Genomic DNA, 14,361 nt, shown 5'->3' with positions numbered 1-14,361 from the left:
TGCCCACTGCTGGACATACTCGCACGGTTTAAACTCTCTTTGTATTACTGTCATTATATTATTAGCGACGCTTTGAATACTTCACGTGCCACTCGTGATTGAGACCCTTGAGGTGTTATTCGTCGACATTTTACTAACTATCGTCTATTTTTCTATAAAAAAACTATTTCTGGAACTAGCTCTTCACACAGGAAGAACTAATAGTATCTCTGGCTGTTTTTTTGACTTCGGTTTTCATTTTTGCTAAGAGGATCCTTAGTGCCGCGGAAGTATGGCTTTACGGAGCCATGTGGGAGTGCGAAAATGAGCGAGGGTTGTGGTATCCTCGGGCACTGCCGCCCGCCACCCCCCGTACTCATAAAAAAAGCTTTATTTCTTTGATACAACTAATAATATAACTAATAATTAACTCGATAAATACATTAATTTATTTAAACAATAATAAATTAAATATCACTCAAAAATATCGGTACCTATTATGCCTACAAGTCTACTAAGCGTATAGAAAACTCGTACCCGTAGTTAGGATGTGTCTATTTTTGCTTTGAAGAAAACATTTGTTTCAGTTTTAAAGGTGGCACAATCGTTACGATACAAAATTTAAACCTCACTCAAGAAGGCTGCGGCATTCCCATTGACTTTGGGCTCCAGCTTTAATACTAGTACCACTGCGAGCTTATTCAGCCAATTAGTGATAAAAAAAGTTTTGTTATCAATTAGATCCTAATTAATGTATTAAGTATTCTCCAAGTTTTGTAGTTGTAAATACATACGAAAATAACATTTAATGTTAATTAAAATGATTACGTACATTAAGTATTTAATTTTGGGTACCGCAAGATTTGTGCGAGATAAAGCCTGATTAGTTCCTTAATTAATGGAAAAATCACTTAATTTTAACATTCATATTTATCTGAAAATAGGCATTCATAGGTGCTTTGAGTATATAAATGGCTATCACCGATTCGGTTTTTTTTGTACCTATTTTAGCAACCTCGAGGGGTTATACTAGATTCGCAGAACGAGTAGGTGAGCTCACGGGGCTCCAACCTGGTGACGTTGCTAACACTAGCCCTAGCAAGAGCAATGCTTTACAGAATCTACCACCGGATCGGAAACGCGATCCACTGAGAAGATCCGGCGAGAAACTCGGTGGGCTCCAATTCACCGGAGTGTAGATTCACCGCAGAAGAATCAGCAAGAAACTCTAGTCTTGTTATCTTAGATGACGTTTTGGTAGTTTTTTGATCAACTGCCTAATACTGTATCGACAGAAACGGGTATTTGTTTATGTAATATGTAAGTGAATTCATAAAATAACTACAAAACAAACATTTACCAACTCATAAAAGTTACGTTAATATAAATGGTGAGAAACAATCATTATTTATGCGGTATGGGTTGATTTGAGTGGTTTCAATGTCGTGTTGTGAACCGCCGTCTGCCACCGGCGCCTGCCAGCCATCACCTGACAAGCAGGGTTGACACGTTTTTGCTTAAATATTTTATCTAACAAAAAACACACATTCTCTTTTTTAAATAACTAGTCTGGCCACAAATACTGTTACATAAAAAAAAAAAAATATTTTTCAACTTTTTAGCTATTTTGAATTGGGAACACGTATATTATTTTAAAAACTTTTTTCGATTTTGAGCCATTTACAATATACATGCAAATTACAATATGGAATGGGGTGTTAAAGAAAATAGGATTTGCAGTGATCGCCTTGCACAAAATACCCACTTTCGGAGCTGTCCGTCATATTCCACACTTTAAAAGCTTGGTATCAGCCGTATATCTTATTATCAGCAGATCCAACAACACCTCGTCTGTCGAAGACCAGAAAAGATCGAGGCGGCCGCGTGCTATTAGAATTACAAAGGCTGTTAATGTCGTTAAAGCCAGAATTCGTCGAAACCCCATTAGGAAGCAAAATATCTTATCGCGAGAAATGAAGATTCCCGCTAGGACTCTGTCGCGTATTATAGAACAAGACCTGAAGCTCGGTGCTTATTATTGACATCACCTAAATGAATCTTTACAATTAAAGAGAGTGGATCGATCAAAACGACTTCTGTCGTGATACGCAGGTAAAAGAAATATCCTCTTTATCGATGAAAAATTTTTCACGATTAAAGAACACTGCATTAAGCAAAATGATAGTGTAGGTACGTTCAACGTTCTAAAAAAGCTGCTCAAGAGATCGGAAAGGTACTACGTGGTCATCATCCTGCATCAGTTATGGTTTGGTGGGGCGTGTCTTCTCAAGGAGTCACAAAACTACATTTTTGTGAAAAAGGAGTGAAAACTTCAGCCAAATTGTATCAAGATACAGTCTTGGATCATGTGACACCTTTCAGCAATACACTTTTTGAATATTTACTGTGGACTTTCCAGTAGGACTCTGCACCTGGTCACAAGGCACGAACTACCCAAGCCTGGCTTAAAACCAACTTACCGGAATTTATAAGAGCCAGACCCTTTATACCAGCCCTTTATACTTCAAATTATAGTCAGTTTTAGAGGACATGGCCTGCTCTAAAAGACATGGCGACATTGAGTCTCTTAAAAATCTTTGGAGCAAGCAGTGGTGAAATTTCCCTTGGAAGAAGTGCATAAATCCATAGATTCGTAGCCAAACAGATTAAAGGCTTGTATTGCAATTGTATTGCAAAAGGCCAAAGGTGGCCATTTTGAACAGAATATTTTTTTAATTTTCAGATTACATTAATTCATTAAAAAAAGGCATTTTCATTTGTAACAAAGCTTATGACTGGACTAGGTAGATACATATATGATATCTCGTATTAAATGCTTAAAAATATGATCTTTCTCTTAAGATACATTGAGGAAAATTTAGTTTAGAAGCAATCGAATTGAGCTCGCCACTGATAAAGACTAAGTAAGGATCACAAGAAAACGTATCACTTTTAATTATCTGTATCATAAGTTTCCTGGGTTTCACTTTAATTACACGATGTTATTTTCTCACCGTGAAAGTTATTCGTGATGTGTTAAATACGTTATGTTTACTTAGGGACCCTGGTAACCGTACTCCTCGAACTCGACAAGGAGGTCGACGTGCAACCTAACCCATGCATCAGCCCGCTGAGTTTCTTGCCGGATCTTCTCAGCGGGTCGCGATTCCGATCCGGTAGTAGATTCATTCGCGAAGCAGCTACTCTTGAGCTGTTAGGTCTCCTTCGGAGGCGCTCGGGTAGCTGTTAGCAAATCCCACCCCTCCTGGCTGAGCCTTTGCTCGCCCACCTGTCCTGGTGAAACTGAAAATTCCTCCGGGCCACCAGTAATCCTTTAATCATAAAAAAAGAAGTTATGTCTACTTATTAGAAAGATTGGTACTTGCCTGCCGGGTTTGAACATCGGCACAGTCGCATTGCTGGATACGAGTAGATGCACTGTAAATTACAAACTTTGAAGACTGTTTAATTTTCCTTCGTGATTTATAACAGAAATGAGTTGCTCGCTCCGGGCATTTCAATATTGCAATAATTTTTACGTTATAATACATCTTGTAAAAATGAATATTTAAAAAAATCTAATAATTAAAAAAAAAATACATGTCCGCTGAGTTTCTTGCCAGTTCTTCTCAGGAGGGAGGTTAATTTTTGTGAATTGTCGGTAGTTCTTTTTGACGTTCAACATGTGTGTACTTTCATTTACGTCGAATATTTTTTTTTTGATTTGATTTGAAATAGTTGACACAATATAGTAAGGTCTGTAAGCATTGAAGACAAAATTAGCTCATCGGTGATAAAATACGAATACCTGCTTGGGCGCGTGAAGAAACGTAATCAATACAAACGCTAAATGGCAGGCCCAATTAGAAGTAGGTAATCGTTAATTAATTTTAAAATTGTCGTCCGATCATTAATAATATGTATAACGTTTGTTTGATTACGATCAAATTAATATGCCATTAATCAAGAATGCTTTGGTGTCATTGTTCAGTTACGCAGACATTAGAACACTTTCGTATTGTATCGTGCAGCATTGCTAAATATTAAATTACAGTTAGAAATAAACACTATTACATAAAACTATTGAATCGCCCACATTTAGTTACGATTGTGAATAAGTATATGAAATAATTTAATTTTTATTACGGGCGTCGTATCCACAGGATTATATATTATTGTCGCACCTAATTTTTCGTACCTATATTGGTTGAGGCCTACAGCGCAAAAGTGGTCTAAGCATATCATAGTTAGTATGGAGATAATGAGGTTTGAATTTACTTTTACACTACTCCGTAAGCAGTAATAAGACTTGCAAAAATTGCACCAATTTTTTTTTTAAGTAATGTTTGTTTTAATTAAATTGTAATATAAAAGCGCGAATATGAAAAATTGTGGGTTAAGCCAGTTTTGCGCTGACGGCCTCAATTAATCTTCGAAGTGACAAGTTTCAAGTTTCAACTCGATCATACAAAAGACGCGCTATCAATCGGATCACGAAAAACCAAACAAGCCAGTACTAATTTGATGTGATACAATTATCGACAGATTCTTGGAAAATAGAATAACATTTTGAAATTAGTTAATTAATTAATTGATAGTCCTGCTCTCGCGGATCGCTTGGAACCTCTGGGTCTACGGAGGGACTTCGGTTCTCTCTGTGTTTTATACCGCATGGTCCATGGGGAATGCTCTGAGGAATTATTCGAGATGATTCCCTCGTCTCCTTTTTATCATCGCACCTCCGGCCATCGGAGCAGAGTTCATCCATATTATCTGGAACCGCTGCGTTCATCGACAGTGCGTTTCCAAAGATCTTTTTTGCCACGTACCATCCGGCTTTGGAATGAACTCCCCTCCACGGTGTTTTCCGAGCGCTATGATATGTCCTTCTTCAAACGAGGCTTGCGGAGAGTACTTTATAGTGGCAGCGGCTTGGCTCTCCCCCTGGCATTGCTGACGTCCATGAGCGACGGTGACCACTTACCACCAGGTGGGCCGTATGCTCGTCTGCCTACAAAGGTAATAAAAAATAAAAAAAATGTTTGGCTTTTATGATTGTCAACCCTACGTGTAGCGACACAGCGCCGTCGCGACGCCGCTTACCGTCGCGTCGCACGTGTCTCGTAAAACATATGCCACACGAGAATTAACATTTTCATTGCGTGTAATTATTGTTATGACGTTACCGACAACGCATTCCGCCTACAATGAGGAGTGAGCTACGGAATACTAAATTCCAGAAGACATTTTGGAGAACGGGCGAATACTCTCACGTGAATGTGAATAATTTGAATCCTTTAACTCAATATACACATATATTTAAATGAAAAAAAAATAGCAGTATGGATATAAAAGAATTTCTTTCAATTGTATGGTGTTTTCTATACTAATATTATAAAGAGGAAAGATTTGTTTGTTTGTTTGTTTCGAATAGGCTCTGAAATTACTGGACCGATTTGAAAAATTCTTTTTCCATTAGAAGCCGACATTGTCCCTGATGAACATAGGCTACTTTTTTTATTATTTATTTTTGGTTTCATGTGTGTTTTAATGTTTCCGAAGCGAAGCGAGGGCGGGTCGCTAGTTTTTTATAATTTTACAGAATATGTTTTTTATATATTTTATGACGACGTATGACGCTTACTGTGAAATGTGATAATATGTAGTCATTTCTTACTCGCTAACTTCTTATTCACCAAGCGTTACATATTTCAACCTATTAGTATGTGTTACTTCCTCCTAAAGATTTTACTAATATTTTTTGAAAACTAGTACATCGCTGATATTAAATTTCCTTCTCAGATTCTTATTGATCGGGTGGTTATCTAGGCGAGATCAATTTCACTGACGAAACCGCTTATCAAACTACTTTGTCAGAGTTTTTGTTTCATTCTGGTATACAATGAAGTGTACTCTACAGTGAAGTGTACTCTAGTCTATTTTATAGTTTATTTGACGGTTAATTTCTCAAGTGTGAAATATCATTGTAAAGCTCCATTGCGTCGTAAAGAAATCACTAGACTTAAGAGTAATTTCAGTTTCTCATCACTATGAAATGACTAAAAGGTTAGTTTTCATTTTTTATCGTAGCTGCTTTGAAACGAAATTGAAAATTAATGTTATTTCTTATTGAACTATATAACGGGAGAGAACGTTCGAAATATAACGTGGCATCGTTGGAGAATTATCTATAAAAGGAAGTAGTGATGAGTGAAAAATTCTTAACCGACTAACCTACTGACATAGTTTCTCCTAGAACACAGGAAGTGACACACGAACCACTCAGATATACTCGTATATTTGTTTTATTGTTCATGGTTTTAGAAATAGAAAAAAACACTTTTATTTCTCTGGCATTTGAATTTTTACAAGCCACTTGATGTTAGATGGTTGTTGGATAACCATAGACATCATAATGTCATCATCTACTTTGTCTATGGTCTTCGGTTACCACTAAGAATCTTATCATATGCATTTGTCTTGTGCCTGTCTGCTCATACCGACATTATACTTAATTAAAAAAAAAAAAAAAAAAAAAAAAATTGTGTTTAATGTTGTAAATGTGCAATTTCAGACACAATTCGACAACAAACTGACATCTATTGAGATGACAAAATAATCCAGGACGATAGAAAGTAACTAGATAAGAAGTTAAATAATTTGTCTTTTGAGTCCGCACGGGTAGGTACAACCAACCCGCCTATTTCTGCCGTGAAGCAATAATGTGTTACGGTTTGAAGGGTGGGGCAGCCGTTGTAACTTAGAACTTATATCTCAAGTTGGGTGGCGCATTTACGTTGTAGATGTCTATGGGCTCCAGTAGCCACTTAACACCAGGTGGACTGTGAGCTCGTCCACTAATCTAATTAATAAATAAAAAATGTTTTGGAGCTTGATTATTTCATAGGTTTTATTAAATAGGTAAAACATACAGTACACGAATGGAATAAGAATAAGAAATCTATTCACATCGGAAAAACGTGCTGGAAAACGTTCGATGAGACTTCGAGTGTTATTTTGACCTTGTCGCCATTCCACCAACATGCCGCTAACTCATGCTAATGTGACAGCTTCCATATTCATTAAATACGAAAGGTTTTTGTAAACGAAAAACGATTATGGCGATGAGTCAAGAGCGTCTCTTGGTGCTGCGAATCCATAAGGCTGTGGGTGTTACTGCGGTGTCCAAGAATTATACAAAAACATTTATAGTCTTTTCGCATTAAAACTATATAATCTTAAAACTTAATAAATTTTACAGGAGAGTGTTTTAAAGGTTTTAACATATGATATCTATCTATATAGGTATATATAAAAATGAATTGCTGTTCGTTAGTCTCGCTAAAACTCGAAAACGGCTGGACCGATTTGGCTAATTTTGGTCTTGAATTATTTGTGTAAGTCCAGAGAAGGTTTAAAAGGTAGATAAATATGAAAATGCTCGGAATTAAATAAAAATAACAATTGTTTTTGTTTTGTTTGTTTTATAACAATGTTTTTCCTTTGATGTGTCCCCCGTCAGACGGATTCCTTTTGTTCCTTTTAAGTTTTAGGTCTTTTATTTATCGATGGAGGCACTACGAAGTCTGCCGGGTCAGCTAGTTTTTAATATTAATCATCTTTGCAATATTTATTTTTTAGTTTTAATACCAGTTACATTATCTGTCTTTTAAAGTAAGATAAAATTATGTATTAATTTTGTTAATAGTAGTCAAAATATAAGTAAACTAAAAGAAAAAAAACTAAAACTAAACTACGCTCTTTTGACAGTATTTATGAGAAAAATACTGGTGATACCAAATGATTCCGCATATTAACTCAATTTCGAATGTTTTTGGAAATTGTACACTTTTAATGCGAAAAGCCGATATATGAAATTCGTTGATGTTGATTGAATTGATGTTAATTTTGATGTACGAAGAGAGTAGTACTGAATTCTTTATAATTCTCTGTCTCTCTCTGGCCAATCAAAAGTAGGTACATATAGGTATTTAGGATGATTTATTAATCTCTTCATTTATCAATTATACCCATGCCTAGCTTTGAATAGGGGCTTTCTGGAAAAACTAAGTTATTTTTAACAAACCGATTTTTTTTAATTGCTTTGATTGGTGGACTACCTCACAGCCCACCTGGTGTTAAGTGGTTACTGGAGCCCATAGACATCTACAACGTAAATGCGCCACCCACCTTGAGGTATAAGTTCTAAGTTACAACGGCAGTCAAACCGAAACGCATAACTACTTTACGGCAGAAATAGGCAGGGCGGTGGTACCTATCCGCGCGGACTCGCAAGAGGTCATACCAACAGTAAAAATTTAGGCCTTGTTAATTTATTTCATTCGAACGGTTATACGGTAGCCAGATCGAGGCACTAATATGTTTCTTTAAAAAAATTGTGGGTAATTCTGAGCAATAAAGAATGCCAGGTTCTTATTAACAGCACTTATGGCTTAATTTCGCGTTTTTAGAGTTCATTTTACAACTTCCTCTATTCAGTAGTAGTCTTCGTGGTCTTGCACGCACATAAAGTTTAATGGTTCAACTATTTCTATGTCTGCGGTTCGTCAGAACTCAAGAATATACTGTAAATTTTTCTAAAAGCAGTTTTTGAAATCACAGTTTTTCTACGTATTTGTGTTTTCTATTTGTTTCTTTGTAAAGTGTATTTAAGGTTACATAAATAAAAAACTATATTTTAGTATATTTTTATTATATTACATATTATATCCCGCTATTATCGATCTAGATATGTTTAATTTTCAACGTCACCTTAGTAGCGAAGGGGAGGTAGGTCATTATTTTTGAGAAGTCGATTTTTTTATGATTGAAAACTTACTGGTGGCCCGGAGACCTTTTCAGTTTCACTAGGACATGTGGGCGAGCAATGGCTCAGCCAGGAGGGGTGGAATTTTCTAACAGCTGTCCGAGCGCCTCTGAAGGAGACCTAATAACTCGAAAGCAGCTGCTTCGCGGATGAATCTACTGCCGGATCGGAATCGCGACCAGCTGAGAAGATCCGGTGAGAACCTCAGCGGGCTGATGCATGGGTTAGCTTGCATGTCAAGCTCTTTGCCGAGTTCGAAGAGTAGGGTTCGAATTTCAAAATCCTCTTCGATTACCTTTCGTTTTTTTCTTCTTTTTTCATAATTATGGCTGCCCTATTCGCAGCTGTCATTTCTGACAAGTCCGGACGCATTCGTGACGGACGCGCTCATTGTTGAGGAGTGTTCAGATTTGCATAATCGGTGCACGTAATTGTGTGCTGTGCGTGGGATTTAAAAAAAGTTAGTCTGGCGACGATTTAATTAAATTTACAAGTGATGAGGATTTATAGACAGTTTACGTCGTCATGGACGAATGAAATTCCCAAAAATATGTAATACTAGCGGCCCGCTCCGGCTCCGCTCGGGCCTTTAAACAAAAATTTCAACGATATTTGACACTGTGTTATTTTTTTAAATAAAAAAAAAAGACGTGTGGCACTCGGAGACTGTCGCGGTAAAGCTATTGCATAGCATTTTTTATCATATTATGTAATTATAATTATTTATTTATTTTATTTATTCAGTATTTTTTTTCCTTTGTTTTTCTTTGATATTTAATTCAAGTTACACTTTTTGAGCGTGGTGACCAATAAGATAACAATTTTTTTCTTTTATTAAATAAATGAGAAGTTAATATTGTTCAAAATATTTTTATTATCTTACAATACATGTAGGTTATTCAGGAATATTTATCATTGAAACTATAGGTTTATGGTAACTGAAATAAGAAACATAAGTTTGAGACTTGATATCTTCTAAATATCTGGAAAATACCGCGTCAATGGTGGTCCCATATTTTGTTATAAATTATAATTTTTTAAAGTTCGAGATTTATCTGCGAATGTTATTTATAATAATATTCTATATTTATAATAATATAATAATATTTATAATAATTATGTAATTGTATAATAATGTTATTATATTTTGAATGTTCTGAAAATATATTGAAATAAAATATCTTGAGTTTGTATGAAACAATAAAAATATTTCCCTTATTGTTAATAAGAATATTACAAAAAAACGCGAATTATTTTACGCCCAAATGTGTATTCATGGTCACAATTAGAAAGAAAAAAAAAACCCATACGAGAGCCGATTATTTTTCTGTTTTCTATCGAACAATAGTTTTATGTGTTTTGTAGTTTACTGCGTTTGGTTTGAATGCACGTACACGCACGCAATGAAAGGCTCGTATTGCGTATTGTATTGAACGCAGCGCGTCGATGCGTCATTCTAGTCGGGGACCGCAAACCATTTAATACGGTTCTCCTGAACGTACGCTGAACGATTTCATGCATTATCGCGCAATTTTTTAAGAGAAAACTTTTTTAGTAGCGTAAAGTACTTTTTGGTAGGGAAAAATCTCATAGGTTCGCGTCACCGACATAACTTTTTTTTATTTATTGCTTAGATGGGTGGAAGAGCTCACAGCCCACTTGATGTTAAGTGGTTACTGGAGCCCATAGACATCTACAACGTAAATGCGCCACACACCTTGAGATATAAGTTCTAAGGTCTCAGTATAGTTACAATGGCTGCCCCACCCTTCAAACCGAAACGCATTACTGCTTCACGGCAGAAATAGGCACCGCGGAGGTACTACCCCCGCGGACTCACGAGGTCCTACCACCAGTGAACAAGAGTCCCACCAGTGAGACGTATAGACGTACCGTGTGCTGTGCGCGTTAGCGCTTTTTGGATGGGTGTAACTTTATGAGTTAGCGTTACCGAAAAGCAAAATAGCAGTATATTTGTAGCTATATAGGTGATGTTTTAGTCTCTCTTTACAATAACAACGGGAAAAGATAGAGATATATTCTTGCCTCGCGTTCAATTTCTAGGTCTTGTTTCTTCAAGCGATTTGCGAGCCACTCGTTATACGTAAAAATTCTATCTCGGAAAGTCCTAACGAAAGCCAACAACTACGAATTGTCAATTCTCAATTGAACAAACAATGTACGCGTAGAAGATGAAGCTATAAACAAATGAATCTTAAAATTATTTTAATTTAATTTTCCCACATTTTTGCACTTTTACAATCAATTAATAAGTCACCAACACACATCACGCGCTTAGACCTGACGGAACATAAAAAAATCCAATAGTTTCAATCTATGCGTCCCCCCCCCCCTCGAGTCAATGATGGTATACCATGCAGGCTCACACATTACGTCCTACCAGGAAATACCGATATCATTACTTACTGGTTCTCTTAAGTTGTTGACCGTTACCTACGGTGAGACGTTATCCCAAGATGATATTTTGCGGTCAGGGCAAAAATAGAGAAAGCACCGTGCGAACCCACCACTAAATGCATCGACGATCGACCGTTCGGCGTCATGTTCACCATAAACTTGTATGTTTATGTCGATTATCTCAATAAAAAATATTGTTTCCGAATTGAGTTGCAGCCTGACTTCTTGAGAGTCTTGTCAGTAATATTTGCTGTGAGCGATTATGTTACGGATTGTGCTGAAGTCTGCAGAGGCGATCGACCTAGCTCATTAAATTTGACAGTTCACTTTTTTTTTGTCCTACCTATGCTGATAGCCTTGAGAGGCTATTTCAACTTCTCCTTGACGTGTAAGTTAGCTCACGGGGCTCAAACCGGGCCCTGGCGAAAGCAGTGCTTCGCAGAATCTACCACCGGATTGGAAACGCGACCCACTGAGAAGATCCGGCGAGAAACTCATTGGGCCTTGTCTATGGTTTAATTTACTTGTCGAGCCCTTCGTCGCAAGCGACGGGTTCGGCGAGGACGGTGACCGGTGCTTGAGGTAACTAAATGCACCGTTAATGGATCGGGAGGAACCCTAACGACGTGTTTAGGGCGACGTTGGCTGTTTACCATTTGGTTCACAGGATCGAGTGTTTAATTTCCGGCGGCCACAACAAGAGGTTTTTCGTGTCGTGCCACCTTCTCAAAGGCGCAATGATGCCGACTGTAAGTACTTACTGACAGAGTCGAGCTCCAGGTCATCATGGAGATCCACGTTCCTTAGGAACCATGGTGCTCTGACGGCTATCCTGCAAAAACCGGATTAAATGACTTTTGAAGGGCTTTCAAGTTGGTTAAAAACGACCCAATTCCTATATTCGCAGCTAAAGATTTCTTTATTCGTGGATCTGATTGGTCTATATACATTGATAAAAACGATTCCAATATAATATGTAGGTATCCGACCGAATATCCTTTATAGACGCCTCGTCAAATGGATTAATAAAAAAGTAAAATAGACCTACAACTGTAACATTATTTTGTCACCTAGGAACTTACCTGTACTAATATATAAATGTACAGTGGTTTTTACGAATGTTCTGTTATAACTACTGAACCATGCATCCGATTGACTTGAAAGTTGATATCCATGTAGAAAATACATGTACTTAATAGATAGGCTAATATTTATATGAGTGTTGGACTCCCTACACCAATTGCGGGGGCGATAATGATGAGAATCTTTGTGGGGGTGATAAATAATAATGTTAATTTTAAATGGCCAGTGAAGCGGACGGGTACAGCTAGCTATAATACCATACAATATGTAAAACACCAGTCCACATTCAAGGTTACTGTATTCGCGGCATATTTACGGTACATATACCTCGCGAATAAAGAGCTTTTGCTGTATTAAATATCCATCTATTTTATTACCGATATGTAACTATTTTACCATGAACTGACAATAATAATTCTTACAACGCGTATTAAATCAATACTAACTAATCACTGAACCGAATCGCGTTTGACATAACATCGAAATAGGTTCTATATATCTGGCGCCATCTCGAACGATGAAAAATTTATGTCGCAAAAAAAAAAAAAACAATAAAGCGATAAACACTTTAAAAACATACGTTACTAGAATTAATTGTACATTAGTTACGTAATATGCATGTTAGGCGCCAGCGACGAGACCGCTACAATGCGCATGATGTTAACAAAATTTTAGGAGACAGTTTTTTTTGGCAATATTACTTTCCAATATTTATTTTCGGTCGTGCTTAGAAAATAAGTGAAAATTTGATCTAGCGAATTAAGAGGTACTGATGTTTGAATTAAACAATCAATAATGGAAACGATGGAGTAAAATGAACGGTGATAAAGACAGTAAGTACTTGTGCTTCGGTCTTCGCGAAGCGTATTTATATTATTTAAACAACTTTTACGGATTAGTCTTGTTTTTATCATACGAATGACTGTGACAGCGAAAACTAAATTACCACGAGAACTAAACTAAACAAATCGAAATGTCGGAAATTGAATATGAAGATATAAAATACTATCTTTGTTATTGTATTTGTACAATATACTATATGAAGTACATACTAGCGACGCAGGTAATATATACAGGTATATTCAATTAAGCCTTAGCAACCGATTTCGACAAAAAATGTCTTTATTATTATAATTAATACTTTATTTTAGTTTATAAAAATAAACCATAACATTTTGTTATGTTAATAACTTACTTTTACTTTTTTGTTTTTATTAAGGTATTTTTTATTACATTTTATTCAGGATATTAATGCAACATCTCAGTTGGGCTTAGTATAATATTCTTTTATTTCTTATTCTTCTAGATGAGTAGGGGTGACATATGGCACTGAAACGTGCACATTGACCGTAGGTCTGGTCTGGAAGCTCAAAGTTACTCAGCTTGCTATGGAAAGCCTCAGAGTTTATTTAATGGATTGAATCAGGAATGAATGAATCCGCAAAAGAATTGAAATAACCGACATAGCCCTAAAGATTATCATGCTGAAGTGGCAATGGGCTGGGCATAAGTGTCGCAGAACTGGTAGCCGATGGAGCAGACCGGTTTTGGACTAGAGACCACGTACCAGTAAGCGCAGCGTTGGGCGTCCCCCTGCCCGATGGCTTGCGGCGATATGCGAGAAGAGATTGATTATGGAAGGCGGAGGACCGTTTTTTGTGCCCACCTGGTGTTAAATGGTTACTGGAGTCCATAGAAATTTACAACGTAAATGCGCTATCCACCTTGAGATATAAGTTGTAAGGTCTCAGTATAGTTACAATGGCTGCCCCACTCTTCATGCCGAAACGCATTACTGCTTCACAGCAGAAATAGGCGTGGTGGTGGTACCTACCCGTGCGGATTCACACGAGGTCCTACCACCAGTAAACCGTTCATTGTGGCAGACTATTGGATATGCCTATATTCAACATTGGCAGATGATGATGACTTAACTTATTTCCTGAAATCGACTCATGAATGTAGTCACCAACGTGAGAAATGAAATCTGCCTCACCATTCAATCCGGAACGCGTCACTGCTTTGCGACAAATATAGACTTCACCCATCCGTGG

Source organism: Bombyx mandarina, chromosome 12 (assembly GCF_030267445.1).
Source record: "Bombyx mandarina strain Sakado chromosome 12, ASM3026744v2".
NCBI lineage: Eukaryota > Metazoa > Arthropoda > Insecta > Lepidoptera > Bombycidae > Bombyx > Bombyx mandarina.
This window is presented reverse-complemented; position numbering follows the sequence as displayed.